General features: G+C 37.2%; 1 protein-coding gene across 3 annotated transcripts in view; it reads right to left on the bottom strand.

Annotated features, from left to right (window-relative positions):
* Nucleotides 1-15,063, bottom strand: part of Rho-5 (rhomboid-5) — a 300,427-nt gene that overhangs the window by 259,306 nt on the left and 26,058 nt on the right. For all 3 annotated transcript variants that reach the window (XM_076765407.1, XM_076765409.1, XM_076765410.1), the window contains exon 2: nucleotides 3,454-3,690. The gene's annotated coding sequence lies outside the window, so the exon portion shown is untranslated. The remainder of the gene's footprint in view (nucleotides 1-3,453; nucleotides 3,691-15,063) is intronic.

The raw sequence follows: 15,063 nt of genomic DNA, 5'->3' as shown, positions 1-15,063 counted from the left end.
TCTAAACCGCGGTACCTGTACTTGAGGGCATACCAGTACTATAGAGGGGGCAGGGAGGATCGAAACGTTCAAATTCTTCAAATCCTTAGGAAATACGTGTGCGTGTGTACTGTAGAATTCCAGGAGCCATCACCAGAAACGAAATGGAGTAACGCCTTAATAAAACGCCGCCTACCAACCTCGATAAAACGCGAACGATTATCCCCGCCACTATTTTATATCTCCAGCACGAGATACATTATGCAATAAAGACGTTAAGGGAAATAAAAAATAAATAAATGAGAATGTACGCGTTCCTATTTCTTATATACAGGGTGTTCGGCCTCCTCTTGGAAAAAATGGGAGATTCTAAAGGCCAAAATAAGACGAAAATCAAGAATATCAATTTGTTGATTGAGGCTTCGTTAAAAAGTTATTAACGTTTAAAGTTCTATACCGATTAGAAAATTTTTCGGCGAAAAAAAAATTTCAAATTTTTCTGGAAAAAAAATTTTTGGCTGCGGGGGTCAATTACAATCATTTTTGGTCAATAGACATACCCCCGAAATCCTACTCAATTTTGAGAAAATAATTACTTTCCGAAAATGTAATGTCTGACCATACATTGACATGTTTCACTGAAATTTAATGCGTATCTTTAAAACATCATAACTTCTGAACGGATTGGACGATTTTAATGTTTCAAAAAGCAAACTACGCGTATTTTGGTGGAGAATATGTAGAAATCGCAAAAATATTCGGAAAGTAGTTCCTTCACCCCGTAAAATGAGAGAGACCCCATAAAAATGGTCCAATTTTCAAAGAGCCATTACTCTTACAATAGTGAATATATTAATGAAACTTTTTTCTACAGTAGAGCTCATGGGTACCTACGAAAAAGTATTAGACAACTTTTCTGTAGGGCGTCAAACAAAATTATTAAAAATCAAAAACGAATTTTTAAGAAAAAATCGACAGGGGGTAGCTGCTGAATTTTTTCGGCAAAAAAAAAGATTTCAAATCGTTCTGGAAAAATTATTTTCGGTTACGAGGGTCAATTACAATCATTTTTGGTGAATACATATACCTCCGAATTCCTTCGCACTTTCGAGAAAAAAATTCTTTAACGAAAATATACTGTGTATAACTTTTTAACGAAGTCTCAATCAACAAATTAGTATCCTTGATTTTCGTCTTATTTGGGCCTCTAGAATCTCCCATTAAAATTTTTTCCAAGGATGGCCGAACAACCTGTATAAAGTAAAGATTTCAGAAAAAAATGGCAACACTGTTTACAACCTAAACTTCATAAATTTTGTTTCTGACGAAAAAATAAATAACTGGGAAATGAATATCGAACGGCAGGGAGTAAAATTTAATAAAGAAAAGGTCTATTTATCGCCTCCACAACCCATACAAATCACGTTTCGTTGAAAATATATTGCGTACGGATTTTCGCGGATGCATTGGATTAAATCTGCGCAATATAAGCCACATTTATTACTGTATAAAAGCAGTGAAGTTACACGAGCATCGAATATCGATCGTTTCGAATAAACATGATCATCCAACGATTTAACAAATATGTACAATTTGTCTGATTAGAAGTCGTTTACGTTCGATAAAATGTTCAAATGATCAGCAGAGTTCATGATTAAAGTTTTAATCAATCTTTATTAATTAACAATTGGCGCAATGTTTTGATGTTTGAATTCGTGGAAAGCATTCCTGAAATTCGTTACTATAATTGTGAATTTTGACATGAGAACTTTGATTATTGCGACTTCCAATATTACTGAAAAATGTCGCTTAAAATACTCAGTAAATTGCCTGATTATTGAGAAGTGAATCGAGTTTACAGTATTCATTTTATTAAACAACGTTTAGAAAAATTCAAATCGGTAGAATAAATAATGTGCTCTAAAATACTGATTACAATGCATTAAAAATCGATTTATATAGTTTTAAACGGTGGTTGAGGGAAAGTTTAGTGAAAAGAAGAAAGATCCACTTTAGTATACAGTATTACCTCGCCAATTGGCCGAATTCTTCCCTCGATTATTGAAGCACAGTCATCTTCACTACTGTTACTATATCTTGTTCACTCTCAATGTATCCTGCTCTCTTTGTTGGACGGTACATGCGTGAGTCGGACTTAATCCAAGGTAGTAAAAGTCAATATAGTAGAACCTTGATTACTGCAGGAAAATGGAGCTGAAAATCCCTGCAGTAAGGTAATCAATCCAATGAAAGAACCCCACTTTCACAATATATCTCCACTACCTATGGTGTACTAGTTACTTTCCCCCCTAATTTCACTCGTAGCTAACTGACCATCCCTTCTACTGACAATACAGTTTAACCAACGAATCCTTTGTGCAATAATCGAGACTTTACCATGAAAAAGAAATAATAATAAGTGTGTTAGGTAACAATCAGAACCTTTTGTATCTTTGTATTTTTCTATATTCCTATCTTAATGTTTTTTTTACTAACTTTTCATATCATACCTAAAGAGGCAACACAATAGAACACCATGTAATAAAGACAATATTTCCATTTATATGTTTCATCTGAAAAGTCTACTGCTCGAAGATATCAACAAAGAAAAATCTGATGCCGTATTGAACCTTAAAAAAAAAGTGTTCTACTTGAAAGGCTAGGATTACTTTTCTTCCGTAATTGAAAGGAAATGGTCTCGACTCGTAAGTTACCAAGGCAGTGCTGTACTTTACATCCAGCCCCTCGGAAAGTCCTGGATTTATAGCACGTTTATACCTCGGAAAGGGAGAGTTTCCACACCTATGTTTATATGACCTCTTTTCATTCTTAGTAGAATACACTACCAAAGTGGGATCACCTGTTTCGGTGCCACCTTGTACACACACGCGTACATGTATTCAAACTCTTAACTATATTTAACGTCGAACAATACTATGAGCGAGCTGCAACCAAATTTTCTACTTGCAGAAAGTTTCCACAGTTGTTTAATATCGAATACAGCATTGATATGGTCTTTAGATGTTCGAAAATTCCAGATTACAATACCCACGTATCTTCGAAGCCATTCCACCAATTACGTCAGTTGCAGCAAATTCTAAATACGCCAATTACACCGGGATTCCAGGACGATAAAAGTAAATTCAAGTAACGAAGGTCCTCGAGTCGCGAGCCCTTACAATTAACTAGCTGTTTCGTTCTACACGGTAGAAATACAAATTTCAATCTTCATTCTCGACAGAATGCTCTCAGTTTACCTTAAACGCGTGCTAATTGTATACTAAAATCCTTGAACCGAAAGGTAGCAGAAGGCTCGGGAGCGTGTTGTGAACCCCGGGAGTCGGCAGGCGCTAACAAGCTCAGTTATCCTTACACTCGTACGAACCCCTGTTTCCTGGTTTCGTGTATCCATAAAGGGCTAATGCAACGAGCGAGGAGAAATTCTTTTGAAGGAATAGAAAGCTGCATCCCTACCTGTTCTGTTGTTCGTCGACGGTGACAGACGGGAGGGTTGTTAGACGTTGGCCGAGGCAACGGGGTTGCTCGCCCCGTCGCGATGCTCACCGGCCCTCGAATCGCTCGAGAGCGGCCAGACCCTCTTTCGCGTCCTTTGATCTGCCAGCAACCCCCGAAACGAGCACTACGCCATGCTCCTCGGTCCTGTTCAGTTCTCCCCCCGCTTCCTCCTTCGGCCTACGCATGCCAAGTATTCTGAAACCACCAGAGACACTCGTTACGCCAAACCGTCCGACTCCAAACTCTATTTATTAAGCAAACTTATCGATTGTATTTTTTCCACGTTCATGTTTTGCTCGAAAAGGGTCTTTGTACCTTTTAGTTATCCGCTAAAAAGGTTTCAAAATTTAGTTAGCGTTAAAAGAGACAGTTTTTGGTGTAACGTTAGTATAAATTGTTAATTTAGATCGAACCTGTTTGTCTTCTTGGAAATTCTGGATTTCATATAAACAATAATACGAACTGTAACTGCTGGTTCACGTTATTACAGATTCCATTACCATTACGAGAGAGCAGCTGGTTGTTAATATTAATTATGCTAATAATACAAATTGTATATTTATGTTAACGTTTTCTGCTAATGATACCTTATGGAGGTGGATGTAATTATTTGTAATCAAGTGTGCAACGAGCTAACAACAAACAAAATAATTACTCGTGCTTGGACAGCAATTCAAATAACAGTATCTGTCAACGAAATAGAATACAGGCAACAAACGTTACGTGTAATAAAATTAACGCAGGGATTGTAATTAAATATTGCATTTATGTGATTCTTGTTAGCTTGTATAATAATAAATAATACGAAATGTACGAGCACCAATTAAATAAATTAACTCGCACCAGGCATTTCAGATTTTCTTGTTATAACTTTATAAAAAAGGCTTAATTATATCTCGACGATGAAGAAATTTATTACTTCAGTTTTGAAGCTTCGATATCTCTTTCACGACGCGTTAATTATTCCTTTCGTCCTTGTTACATCCCGCGAACCGGAAACTCGTCAAGCAATAATAATTATTAACCTCTGTTTTGTGCTTCATTTCATCATCCTGTTAATATCCTCCTCGTTAATAGTCGTGAATGCCACATGGGTCTACCGCACAAGGCATCGGGACAGGATCGTAATAACTGTCAGGTGTTGAGACGTAATTACCAGGGCCCTGCGAAACCAACACCCGTCGCTGGTTTCGAGATGAAGATTTGTTTTGTTGCGCGCTACGAATCGTGACGGCTGAAGTGACGGGGATCGCGTGCGTTGGAATATCATCCGGGACTCCGAAACCCCGCGTGATGCCGTCAGAATTCTAAATATCGAAGCGTTATAAGCAGAAACTACTCCTTAATTATGCCGCCCCTATCGCGTCGTGATTCCCGATTTTCGAAAAATCCCATCCGTCGAGTTCAGGCGCGAGTCGCTTGGGAAATTATCAATCCAGATATTTGGAGCGTCGCTCTTTCCATAATGACGAAAGTACTTTAAAATATTCAGCGTGGACTCTGCAATATCTATTATTTAAACATGCCTCGAATAAGGTTATAATATAAAAGTTACAATCTAAGTAACATACGATCAGTTATGACAAATCACGTGCGTATGAAAAATTAATGAAAGGATCTACAGTGGGTGTAAAAACTATTCATACAAGTATAGTGGGTTATAAACATGCTAATTACGTTATGTACACGCAACAAAATTTGAACCATACATGTAATAAATTGTAGCTGTACAAATACTTATTAAGCGTTCATTTTTCTTGATATTTATATAAACAATATGAATATTTCTTTTATTTATTTGATATTGTTGTTCTACAGACTAACATTATTATTCAGCATTTCAGTCGTAATCAGTCACTGTACGAATTCCTTTTACACTGTAATTTATCCGATAGAACGCCTAAATGCAAACCATAGTCGTCGATTACGCTTTGAACGAACGGATATTGTATTCGTTTGGATTTAAAAATGAAATTTTAGCGTACCAGCAAGCGTATCCAACGATTACATATTTAATAGATTCGTATAAATCGCAGGAATTAAATTTCTCGTATTAACGCGATTTGCTTCGCTGTTGTCCCCGAAAGTTTCGCTGGGGTAGCGGCGATATCAGTTTTTAAGGGCTTAACATACATTGGCAACGCGCGCGTCCAGACTTTCCCTCTGAAATTTGCCCGAATCGCCCCGATATTGAAATATCCAACGAAATTCGATTGAATCGCATACTGTAACCCCTGGCCATGCAGATTCGTTGATTACACTGAGATGGCTCTGGAGCTCTCGCGTCACCGACAGTCCGCAATTGCACGCACAAATATTGCGGTTCGTATTTTTTACGTCCGCTAGAAGAGAACGGATGACAGTAACAAATTGCATATTAATAACTATGCGAGCCGCGACGCGCAAAGCTGATTGAGAAGCATCCATTCAAGTCAAAATACGCTGTTAGGGAATACATATGGCAGCTCGTCAAAGTCTGCTATACAATATTTTTTAATAATTTTAACTGGAAGGTGAATAGTAACAATTTCAAAATAAAAATCTGCCATGCACTTTCCTCCATAAATATTCGAACACCATCGATAAATAGTGTATACCAAAATAATGTAACTATTTTTTGATTAAAATAATATTCATTGTATATTTTGTTGTCGTAGGGAAAGTAGAACGATATATACAATTTATAGGATGGATATACGTTCTCGTGACTGATGACAGTTCAATTTTTACGATAGTTGGAAGTAGCCCCATATGTCGGATGATCCGTCGCGATATTCGAATAATATTTGCAGCATTATATATCGTTCCCACGGCTGAATGCAAACAAATAGCCAATTCGGCGCACGACGAATCAGCGTTCCGCATCGAACGTGTCCGTGGGAAATAAAACTGTTTACGTAATTTCCGGGGAACCGTAAAACGCGAGCTCGACTCGGGTCGTATGCTTTATCGTTATAATTGTGATTTTGCAATGAAAACAATTGAAACGCCGCGCCCATACGCAGACAGATTCTGTAGATAAACGCGTGATTCATTGTGGATTCAAAATGTATTGCGGTTTCCTGTTATTGAATACGCACCCAAAATGTTTGACGTTGGATCAAAGTCGAGACGATGCATATCTTAGAAGTTTACAAAAAATCGAATAATAGAAATATAATGAATCGATTTTCTTCTATTCTAAAAATAAGATGAGGATCGTTTTACAAAGTTTAGCGACAATAACACGAACTACACTGTGTCTAATCGACTTTTAGACGCAACGTAGCAAAAGGTGCGCAAATTTCGTGTTCGAGCAATGAACATCACAATCGAGACGATACAAATCTTAGAAGTTTTCAGGAAATCGAATAATAGAAATATAATGAATCGAGTTTCTTCTATTCTAAAAATAAGATGAGGATCGTTTTATAAAGTTTAGCGACAATAACACGAACTACGCTATGTCTAATCGACTTTTAGACGCAACGTAGCGAAAGGTGCGCAAGTATCGTGTTCGAGCAATGAACATAACTGGCACATAGTTAAATCCCCTGCTCCAACCTGTTATTCTTACCAGCGACTATGCTCGGGGCAATTTGAAGGAAGAGGTGCCGAGCGTCAAACCCTCATAGAAGTTTAAACGACTTCGAGCCTCCCTCGACCGTCTGGCCATCGGGCGACGCCGTCTTCCTCGTAACAACTCAGTTTGCAAAGTCGAGATGCTCGCCGATAAAAGTTACGTCGTTTAGCAACGTTCCCGGGCTGAAAGAAGACGCGACGTAGAACGAGGGGGCTGCTGGAGCCGCCAGACAGCCAGCTTTTCGTCCTGGCGATGCTGGCATCGGGGAAGAGAAATTGAGACAGATAAGTCTTCCGTTCTCCTCACATAACGGACCGTGGAATCGAGATAAATTTTTATATGTTGTTACTGCCTATCTCTCGCGAATGTAGCGCCGGGGGCTTAGAAAAATAGTCCCACGGTGTGCCACGAGGCAAGGAGCTCGATACACCAGTGGTTCGTGTTTTTATTGGAAACAAATCGGGACCACCAGATTTCAGGTTGAAACGAGAGAATTATTTGACTATTGGACATCGTTTACAAAGAGTCCTAACTATTTATGAGCATCGAAGTTTGTATTGCACGTTGTTAAGATATGATACAGCGATTCTCAAATGTGTCGATATCTATGTTATTCGATTCAAGCAGAGTGTATTTCCATATTATTCCCATTTATATACAAGCTGACCGACCACCTTTGGGAAAAGTTTGAATGAGAGATTCTGGAGGCCAAAATAAGACGAAAAACAAGAATACTAATTTGTTAATTGAAGCTTCGTTCAAAAGTTATTAACGTTTAAAATTCCATACTAACCGGAACATTTTTCGGCGAAATTAAAAAATTTCAAATCATTCTGAAAAAATTATTTTTGGTTGCGGGGGTCAATTGCAATCATTTTTGGTCAATAGACATATCACCGAAATCCTACGCGTTTTCGAGAAAAAAAATCCTTACCAAAAATATAATGTCTGACCATATATTGATATGTTTCCCTGAAATTTCAAGCGTATCTTTAAATCATCATAACTTTTGAACGGATTGAAGGATTTTAATGTTTAAAAAAGCAAACAACGCGTATTTTAATGGAGAATATGTAGAAATTCTAAAAATATTGGAAAAGTTGTTCCTTGACCCCGTAAAGTAAGAAAAACACCATGAAAGTGGTCCAATTTTCAAACGACCATAACTCCTACAATAATGAATATATTGGATTGAAAATTATTTTAGAAGTAGAGCTCATGGATACCTACAAAAAAAGTATTAGACAACATTTTCGTATAACGCCACACAAATTTATTACAAATGAAAAACGAATTTTTAAGAAAAATCGACAAGGCGTAGGTGTCTAAATTTTTCAACGAAAAAAAAAATTTCAAATCTTTCTAAAAAAATTATTTTCAGTTGCAGGGGTCAATTACAACCATTTTTGGTGAATAAGCATATCCCTGAAATTCTACACACTTTCGAGAAAAAAATTCGAGTAGGTGGACAAGTTTTATTAATAACTTTTATTAAATAAAATTTAAATGAAACTCTCATTAAAATTTCTGCCAGGGGTGGCCAAACACCCTGTATATGTGACTAGTACATTCAATATACTGTCCGACTGCTTTCTCCGCGAATAGTTGATCGTAAATATAGAAGATTTTCTTGACAGTGTATTTAATGTTATCGAAAAGTTTTCTGTTGCAAGAAAGGAGTCAACATTCCAAGGAATTCTAAGACTATACTTCTCGGGTCTCAATAGTACACTCGACTCTACATATTCGTGGCATTCTGGGGTACAGTAACTCCCGCTTTCAAGTGATAAAATCGAGACCGCCAATTCACTTGAAAGCGGAGTAGCGATTTTTATCTTGAGCTAAGGTCGATAAAGATCGCTTGCATGCGGCTATCGTTGGAGTCGATGGGTCGTTCGCATTACATAAACTTTTTTCAGACATATATTCTGTAAAATGATTATGTAATGTTATGTAATATACGCAAACTAAATAATAAAGTATGGAATCAAACCCACGACTTTATATTTTCCTAAATCTATTTAAGCAACGATGACAAACTAATTTTTATACAATCTGAGTCCTACAGCTGAAACAATTTTCGAGATATTAAACGTTGAAGTTCATTAAACCGAGATAAGTGGCTAAAATTTTGCAGAAATTAGTTTTACATCTTGAACTTCAGATTCTATAAAGATTAAAAAATATAAAGAAAATGTAAGGTCGCGTGACTACGTAATAATTTGTATTATAAAATCTTGTAGAAATATATGAAGATATAATAAAAATTATTGTTGTCCAGCAACTTTTATGTTAATCTGTTATATACATAAATTGGACATTCCTGCCGAAATTATTCAAGGTGTCATAATTGCAGTTTAAGAACAGTAATAATATAGTCATTAATTATTTCGTAGATTAGATTACACGTATTTAGTAGCTCAAATAACTGTCGCGTGGAATTTTTGTAAAGAACAGAGAAGAAACTAAGTACCAAAAGCGGTCGCGTGATACTTGAAGCATGCGAGGCCACGTTGTTGCGTGAATTTATGCTAATTCCAACCTCTCCCGTTCCTGGGTACGTTGGTCGATGGTGAACAACGATTTTACCGAAATATTAATCCGCCTATGTTCCTAAAATGTACCTTCGATAGAGCTGCGGTTAAACAAACATGGCTGCGGGACTGATGAGGCAGCTTACAGGGCGACGAAATCGATTAAACATTCAGCTTCTCCGAGCAAACTTTTAGGCGAAGATATGGGAGAAGAGCGTGCATACAAGTGTTTAGTATCAGGGGATGTCATAAGTATTACGCTGGTATAGGATGTGAATCAATATCCTGCACCACTGCTCTTGCAACTATGCGTTCGCTATAATTAAAATTTCACATCGACAAAGCATTGAAAATAGAAACAGTATAACTTATTAAAATAACAAAATTCTCATTGCTATATAAATATATCATTTATATGATATATAAAAATAAGGGTCGTTTAAAAAATAAAGTCTTTAAATACTTTAAAATTCGAAATACATATACAATTAAGATAGTAGGGAATATAAATTCAATTTTTACGTTTAAAGAATTATAGGCTCGACGATCGATCAACGCCAAATGCTAACCAAATTATCTAAATGTAGATACTGTTGTTATCAGAATCTATGAGAAGAGAAGCGGAGGCAATTGAAACGAAACGAGCGACATTTTACTAACAATAAGTGTTTCACAAAAGAAGTATCTGCATTCGTGAACGTGCGTGCTTGTGTGTGTGTGTGTTATCTCGAATACTAGTAGGGCTATTCCAAGAAGAAAGGATAAGGAACAGAGCGTTGCGGTAATCCCATGAGAATGCAAGATACCTTATCTCCGGATCCTGAAGTGGCGTAAGGAGGAATTTTGGGGGAAACAGTGTCGCTGTTACAATAGATTTATCCTCTCGCCGACGAAGATGTCAGAGAATAACAAAACGAATATTGCAATTTTCGCGACAATACAAATAAGCATTATGGAGACTCTGTTCTATAAAAAAAGAAAGGATTAATAACACTTCGAAGAGTTCTAAAGTCATGTTTCAAAGAAATTTTCAACGCGATCCTGCGAAATTACACACGAAAAATAACATTATATAAGTTTCGTACGCCGCACGATCTTCGATGCGTGACCTGACGATAAAAATATTTCTTGGGCTTAATTCCACTCTGCCGCGTGCACGCGCGTTGAAATTTCTAACGGCATTAAGGTCTTACAAGCACGTCCTAGACCTGTCTGAAGATATTTCACGTGACCCGAGATAATTCACGACCACATCCTGTAGAACCGGTAATATTCCTGGTTTTCCCGTGACACCTTCCGCGATGTAAATCACCTCCTCGTAGGGTGGCAGGGGTCAAATAAAGTGGATGAGAAACTCGGAATATCGTTTTTCGAAAAATAGTTCCCGCGACTCGACGACGAGAAGTCCTTTCCATTAAAAAGTTTGATTCGTGGATTCGCGGGGACCCGTGATCCATCGACATAACGGAAGTTTGCCATTCTCTCAGGAAGACGAACGAAGAGATTCCTGGAATGTCAGATGAGCACGGATATTCTGGCAACTGGCAGCCAACGAAGCCTGTAATCTATCATCCCTTTTCGAGCTGCTTTTATTCGGATTACGGTACGCCGCGACAGGTATTCACCCGGTCGTTCGTATGTACGTGCTAATTGCTAGAACGCTATGCGAGCCTTCCAACGTTCGGTAACGTGGCTGAAGATAGGGAAATATCGATGCTTTTGTAATTAACGTTGATTCATCGCTGGAGGAGGCTACTGTTTTATTGCTGGTGGGAACTATAGGAAATGCAGTAGGTCAGTGAACGCTGATACGTCGAACGTGTTGAGGAAAGGAAGTTCAAAAATTTACAAGCTTATAAATTGGGAGAATACTGTTTAGCGAGCATCAATCGTCGAAATTGAGTTGCAGCAAAGTTTTGTTTTACAAATGTCTGAATTCTGATTTTTTATATTAATAGATTACTGGTTCTAGAGTGCATTGCAATTCAAACTATTAGATAAAGAGAAAGATATTTGAAAACAAATACTATTAGATTTTCAACTCTCTTTGGTTAAAACGAAAGCAACAACAAAACTGAATTCCTATTCAAATGGCCGGATGAAACTGAATTTTCTCCCGTCTACGAAAGAACGATCAACGACCCTGCCGTTTTCACGAACATAAAAGTTAACTGGATTATCCACCTGCTCCCTTTGGTGTCTGCCTGGAATCCTTGATTAAAAACAACATTTCCCTTGTACTAAGGAGATTATGTGCAAAGCACTGTTCACCTTATTACGTCACTTCCCTTTACTAAAATATATACAAATTATGTAAGTTGGTGGAATCTATTCATTGAATCTTACAGCTAATTTGAAACGGGGTTGTTAAAAGGGCGTCGTTAATTACTAAAATAATTGACCTTGTATTCAAGAACATAGAGAAGTATCGTTTCAAAGAAACAGAATGAAATGCTGATACTGTAATTCGAGAAGCTGATCAGCCTTAATTTTAAATCTTTTTATAAGAGAGAAAATACCATGAAAAACGACATCCCAATTCGTTGTATATTACAAATTATTACAATGTTTTCTGATAAAAATTGTGATTTGAACAGGAATATTAAAAACCGAGAATAACAAATTCTGACTTCAAAGTCCTAAAGGGAACGTTTTACTCGTATAAACAATATGCACCTCTGGAATAAGGATTTTGATACAGATGAAAGGACAAACCCCGATTTATGGAAGCAAACGATAGAAGGCAAAGCAAAATGGCGTGCCATTGTTGAAAAGGTAAAGCAACCTAGCGTCTAGCTACGTGAATACACGTCCCCCATAGAGCACCTGTGTAAAATACACGTGTGCCACGATACGTGTATCGATTTCACGAAAAGAGGGCAGTGACGCACACATCGAATCCATTCTCATTTTCGAATATCCTTATGCTTACGTAATATTGATGAAATGTGTATACGTGCGACGATAGCATTCTACAGAAATATAATCTTCACCAGAAATTGAAAAATGAATTAACATGTTGATTGCCACTCTATGCATATGCATCGAACACCTACTGGATATGCATATAGCATTATTCATATTTGAATATCAGATAACAGTATTGTTCAAATATGTTTGTCTCGAGGCACTCTTTTAAATTTATTTTGTAAGTCTATACTTAGTAAATTATAATAAACGTTATGTGTATAATAAATTGAATTTCGTGATGCAGACAAATGTTATGGCGCCCCGTTTTTCTAAATTTTTCACCCGTGACCCCCAAGATATACAACGTGGCCTACTAGGGGGTTACATGACTCCCGCTGAGAATCCCTGCCATAAAAAATGAGGCCGTTGTAATTGAAACATATTAATGTCACATATATTACACCCTCGCGCAAGAAAAATGACGTAAAAAGACTCGTAACTAAAAAATATTCAATTATCGGATTACGTAGCCATTGTAAACGAAATATGTTGGATTTCCAACAGAAAAAGCACCACGAATATTGTTTAAATATTACCAGCTATTATTTCGAAAATTATCGAACCGTCAGACATTTTCTACGAAAATATTTTTCGCTCATTCGATGAAAATGTAAAACGTTCGAGATACCGTCTGCATAATTGATCACGTTTATGCCGGTCGACGTAAAAGTGATTTCATAACTACGAAGCATAACAGCTTCCTTGAAAACGTCCGTGTCAAGAGCAACATAAATTTCCGTAAAATTTTAATTAAATCTACTTCGGTTACTGCGCAGGAAGCATAAAATTTGAAAATTTAAACCTCCAAAACGCACAACGTATTAAGAGAATTTACCATTGGATTTCTGTTTAGATTAGTGCACGGTGAATGTGACGTATAATTGCGCGTAAAAATTGTTTACGGGAATGCCACGAGGAAATTCATTAAGAACGTACCACTGAGCATTTTATAAAAACCGTAATTTCCGTTGGAATATTCAATTAAGTTCCCTGGAGGACCGCACACGTGACAAACAATAGGAACGTTGTTGTCAGGGAAACGCGTGGTTGCATTGTTGCGACCAGCTCGCCACAAATTGCTCCGTCATTGTGAAAATCTTTTCTTTCTATTAATTAACCAATCGCGAGAGAAAAAAATACGAAAAACCTGTGACACGAAAGTGAACAGTTCGAGCGAGTCCAGAAACCTTTTCGATGTAATTTAATGTTGATCGAACGAATGTAACGTTTCGATTCAGCTCTTTAATTACTGAACGTTAATTAAAAACAAAAATTCTTGATGTGCAATAATTTAAATTGCAATACGTTCCTATTTTCAGCCTTAAAAGAGAGCGTTTTTATCGTTGTAAAACTTTGCAAGTTTTATGTTTTCGAACAAACATTCTGTATAATTATTAATTATGGTGTGTATCCTATCGCTCTCAATTTTTTGTGGATTCACGTCTACGAGATTTCTATTTCATTCCCTTGCCTATTGATTTTTACCGAGAGGAAGGTAACGGCGAGGAAAAACGTAATACTTCTATTCCGCTGGCCCAGAAACCAGAGAAACCTTTCCGTGTCTTGAAAAATGGAGCATTGAAAAGTTTCGCTTTGCCGTGCAATTTCTTATTTTCAGATTTATTCGCGCCAACCAGTGAGAGAAAAAGTACTCTCATAAGGAAATAGCATAAATTCGCGGCCAGCACTAAATCAGATGAAATAAGTACCGTCTGTTTGTCCAGCATTCAACATCTGCGAAAAAGTTCCCTGGTAACCATTAAAACGGTCGACCATATTGGCCGACAAATATCCAACCATCTACTGTGCATTTTATGGAAATTTACGGTGCTATCAAAAATTCAGTCATTTTATTTTTGAACTCTTAACAATATAAAAAATAAAAAAAAACGTAAAAAAATTAAATCGTAAATTAAAAATTGATGGTAAATTATTAATGATAAAATTTTAAAGGTTTCGTTCGATCCAACCACTTCGAGATCGATCAGCGTCCGTGTCCAAGATTCATTGACATCGGTAATTCTATTCGAGGTAGCGTTGCTCGGTTTGATCTAACCATATTCGCAACATACAAGCATTATACGCCCCCGCTATGAATTATAGGAACGAATGCTATGAGGAAGGTCGCGTAATGCAACGGATGGGGTTCGATTTACCGTTGATTAACGGTGTGCAGCTCATTCGTTTGTAATATCCCTAATGTCCTATCGAGTTCTCGGTCCTGGATAAAACCTGACTAGCAGGATCCATGAATTGCGTGAATACTAACTCCGGCGTTCTCGCCATAACTATGCGTCCTACATCCGTTTGCTGCTCGTTGAATGCCTATGAATGACGCCATTTGCAGACACGATATCGGCTAATTCCGGCAGCAACGAAGCGAAAAATGATCAAAGATCTTTGACCCTCGTCGTTACTACAAGTTCTATCTAATTTTCATTTAAAGTGGATTATCTCATTAGCGTCAGGTATCATTGGTCCTGTTTGAGAATATTCTTTTAC

This window comes from Colletes latitarsis, chromosome 5 (genome assembly GCF_051014445.1).
Source record: "Colletes latitarsis isolate SP2378_abdomen chromosome 5, iyColLati1, whole genome shotgun sequence".
NCBI classification, from domain to species: domain Eukaryota; kingdom Metazoa; phylum Arthropoda; class Insecta; order Hymenoptera; family Colletidae; genus Colletes; species Colletes latitarsis.
This window is presented reverse-complemented; position numbering and strand designations above follow the sequence as displayed.